Source organism: Sander vitreus, chromosome 18 (genome assembly GCF_031162955.1).
Source record: "Sander vitreus isolate 19-12246 chromosome 18, sanVit1, whole genome shotgun sequence".
In the NCBI taxonomy this organism is placed as follows: domain Eukaryota; kingdom Metazoa; phylum Chordata; class Actinopteri; order Perciformes; family Percidae; genus Sander; species Sander vitreus.
Genome location: NC_135872.1, coordinates 24,973,021 through 24,977,595, shown reverse-complemented (window position 1 = coordinate 24,977,595; position 4,575 = coordinate 24,973,021). Strand labels below are relative to the sequence as shown.

At 38.7% G+C, this 4,575-nt stretch overlaps 1 pseudogene; it reads right to left on the bottom strand.

The window, feature by feature from the left end:
* Window positions 1-291: 291 nt before the first annotated feature.
* Window positions 292-4,311, bottom strand: LOC144533528 (uncharacterized; annotated as a pseudogene).
* Between the last annotated feature and the right edge of the window lie 264 nt (window positions 4,312-4,575).

Here is a 4,575-nt window from a genome sequence, read left to right as displayed (position 1 = left end):
GTCACGCAGACCAAATAATTTCAAAATATTCAGCTATTCAAGCAGCAGAACACAGTTAAAATAATTAATAATAAAAAATTAAAATAAAAAACACTTCCATTCCAGCTGCTGGTTAGAATTTTTGAAATGACAGCAACAAACATGTCGTACGGGTCTTTCTCGAACGGAAACAATTTTCTCAGAGTGACTCACTTACTCAATGAAGGACCTCCAGTGACATCAACAAACACGTGGCTAACATGGGTCTGACTCTCTCAAACTGAAAAAAATTTTGTTAGAGATATCTGTCAATCACTCAATGAAGGACCTCCACTCGGCAATGGCTTTTTTGTAGGAAGCAGTTGAATCTCGGTCATGCAGGGAGTCCTGGAGAACCTCAGTTTGCAATACTGAGAGCAGGGTGGAAATGCACTTTGGATAAGTGAGGTGCAGGCAATAGTAATACTCCAAGAGGTAGAGCAGGCCTTCATCAAACGTCTTCCTGTCAAAGGTAGTCACTGGTGTGTTTCCAATGGCGATCATGCAGTTATCCTCACAGACGAGCATAACTGGACAAGACAGGGGTCGCTGGCTCAAGTATGCATCAGGGTCCTCTGAAGCCTAGATGACAAGAGTGGAAGTTTAATCACAAGTAACACAAACCTTGTCCTGGACTGGGATACTTCCAAAAAAACTACAACAATTAGGTCACTAACAACACTACCGTTTTTGTATAAATGACAGAGACTTACCACTAGAGCTGGGCAACGTATCGATATTATATCGATATCATGATATGAGACTAGAGATCATCTTAGATTTTGGATATTGTAATATGGCATAAGTGTTGTCTTTTCCTAGTTTTAAAAGCTGCATTACAGTGAAGTGATGTCATTTTCTGAACTTACCAGACTGTTCGTAACTGTTCTATTATTTGCCTTTACCCACTTAGTCATTATATCCACATTACTGATGATGATCTAAAATCTCATTGTGTAAATATTTTGTGAAAGCACCAATAGTCTACAATATCGTTGCAGTATCAATATCAAGGTATTTGGTAAAAAATATCGTGATATTTGATTTTCTCCATATCGCCCAGCTCTACTTACCACAAAATAGAACATGGTGTGCATGAATAACTGAATCAACTGAAAAATTAAATACTTTAAGTCTCACCGTAAGGACATGGAAAACAGCCTCGCTGCTTGCGCCCAGCTTCTTAGGTGGCATAGTGCTGGATGGAAAGAGCAGTGGCAGGGCTCTGAACACAGCAGTGGCATGTTCCACTATTTTGACAGAAATCATAACACAAGGCAGTATAAGTAACCACTCATCATGAGATCTCAAAATATAAACTTGGAGAAATCAAGGTATACAGTGACCTCACCTCCATCCAATGTTTTAGGGGGTTTCATTGCTTTTTTCATCACCCCATAAAATTGGACCTTTGAATGAAAGTCGTTCCATCTATTCCTCATCTCCGAGACATAGTGGGCATTGTTTGGCTGTATTATCCTTTGCAACTCATCTAAGACCTGAAAGACATTAAAAAACAGGTGTAAATCATTTTCATTGTCAGTCCTGGTCCAACACGTTGATGACTGATGTCTCCTAGACCTAATGGTTAGAATAGAATAGAATGCCTTTTATTGTCACTATACACATGTACAATGAGATTAAAAGCAACTCCTTTTCTAGTGCCAACATGTACGTAGAAAAAATATAACATGGAATAAAATAAGTGAACAGTTGAAACACTATATACATATGAAAAAATAAGTGGTTTTATATACAGTGTGATATGCAGTGTGGGTTATTGCACATTATTTGAATATTGCCCAATAGTGGTGATCATAGGTAATATATATGTTAAAGGCCCCTGATGGCCCCAAATATGTACTGAAAAGCTACAAAAAAGGTAAAGACCACGGGTTACAAGTGGATTTACTTACATGATCCAAGTCTTTGAAACAAGAATATGCCTCCAGAATCTTGCTGGGTCGGTCTTGCTCCTTTACAGTGTCAGAGGTTATAAAGTGTCTTCTCGACTCAAACTCCAAGTTCAGCAAATGGGTTACTGAAGCTTTGTTTGGCTTCTTGGACCGGCACATCTCTTGCAGTGTCTTGTAGTGCCTTGCCTGGGCTTTCTGGCTGTCCAAGACGTCACCCAAACCACCTGAAGGAATAAAAAAAAAAAGAATAGAGGGTGGGGTAAGGGTGTAAAGCAAGATAAGGTTTCCAAATTAAGTAGGAGGAACATAGCAGGTAACAGGACCCAGTCATTCTCTGTAACTTTTTTTTTTACAGTATTGAATTGTTAGAATACTAACATCCCTGGACTAATACTTTTGCAAGGCCACTTACCCACGGCCTATTTTCTTTTGTTTGTACATTTAGCATAGCAATCTCTCCCACACATCTCACTAATCAAAAAGGCATCACAACTTGAGACTAGCTGTTACTTCCCACAAAAACTCATGTAAACAAAGTGTATTAAGTTTAATCCATACTTTCATCACTGCTATCCAGGTGTTGCACTGGGGTGCTGGCTCTGACTGGGGACCGTTGAAGAATGACCGTAGAAGCACTCAAATCCCCGTCGTAGTCACTCGTTATTTCATCGACTTCCTGCCGTTGTTTCTTTGCAGGAGGAACGGCCTTCTTTGGGCTTTTTACATTCGTGAGCTTTTTAGCAACATGCTCCTGCCAGGTAAAAACAATAAACATTAAAATATGACACATGACAATGTTTTCACAATAAAAATAAAAACACAAGCAAAAGGGAGATAAAAAATACTTACCCAGTCTTTTACCATTGGATAATACTCCACCAGTCGCTTTGCCATGGCATTGACCTTTGGTTTGGTGGGGTATCTGGCATCTTCTGTGGCTCTTGCAATCGAGATCATATTACACATAGTGTTTCTTATGAGCCGGCAGAAGAGCTCCTTATATAAATCCATAATTTTCTCAGTCCCCATCCGTTTCTGCTTGAAGTAGGAGCGTCGCACCTGTTCAAGTTCACTGTCTGTGTAAACTATGTATTCTGGGCTGGACATAATCACAAACTTAGAAGTGTTGGGCTCGTCTTGTGAAAGACCACTGCCTCCAGTCGCTGATGGCTGTGGTAGTTCAACAGCAGTCTCCACCTAAAATACATTCACAATTACATATTTCATAGGATAGCTTTCCGTCATGATGTATTCCCACACAATGAGTTTTTACTCTGTAATAATCATATGGCCCAGCCAAAATGTAAAGCCCATACAACTGAACTGACGACACTCCGGTGCAACAACACTAAACTGTTATATAAATGCAAATCCTAATGTTATTGTAGCCTACTTGTTTCTGGCCAAAGCCCTGAAAAAACAAAGATCATGCTGAATTTAGGTTAAATATGGACTTACACTATTGTTACACTGACTGGTCAAAGCTTCTTTTTTTAACCAAAGAATGAGCTTTGGCTAAAATAAATACAATTTTAAAAAGAAAAGATTTGTAAATTGATGCTATCACATAGGCATATGGATGCACTTTACTACATTTTATCATATCTTAACTTAATGTGCATAATATAGAACTGACCTTTTCATCTTTATTTACAACAAGCCATATAGCCCGCCGCCTGTGAAAGTTTTCAGGACCAGAAAACAGATCCGTGATTTCATCTCGAGAAAGGGAAGGCAGTAAGTCTTCTCCAATCTTGGCACCTATAGAAAAAAATACAGTTAGTGCCAAGACACTGAGCTCATCACTGACTTCATTCACCCTTGTGTACATAAATCCTATATCTGCGTGGTTCAACTTGCCAAGGCAGCTGACATCACCGGATGGGCAGAGTGATTTTTTATGAATTGGATTTTTTGTCACAGTCAGCACAGCTTGCAGTGCCAATACAATGGTTACATTCAAGTTACCAGCATTGTTAACAGAGTTACTGCAAAATAATGTTCTGGCAAAACCACAAAACATCTAATACCATGTTGTACTAAGGTCCACCTGGCCTGAAAACTTAGCGCTAAAGTTCCAGAGTTAGCTAACTTTTATATGCAGAATTTGGTTAATTTTCTTAGTTAAACGTAATGCACTTTTGCAAATATGGCATCAAAATAACGTTTGATAATAAAATGCACAATAGTAACTGTAGATACATACATGAGGATAGTTTGAGCCATGTTAGTTAACTTCATGGGTTTTAGCACACAACCCAACCTAGGTTAGACAAATAAAATAAAAAATAAAAAGTTAATGTTAATAGAAACAGATAACTTAACAATATATCTTACCTCTTAGTGTGGCAACTGCAACTTCGTCCAGTTGATCCATTAGCCCTAACCCTTAGGCTACTGCGATTCCAAAAACTCTCTGGCTGCAAAAATATGTCTGTATTTGAAATCCAACGATTGTCGTTAAACGCTGCGCGCCCTCTTCTCGACAGAATGGCGCCGACGCATTTGGAATATACCATTTCCATGGTAGGGTCGGGGGTACGGCCGGCCGAAATAGCTTAGGTTTGCCTTGATTTTTTTATTTTTATCAAAATGAATTTCATTAGATAATTTTAATGAAATATAATAAATATTAAGCCCG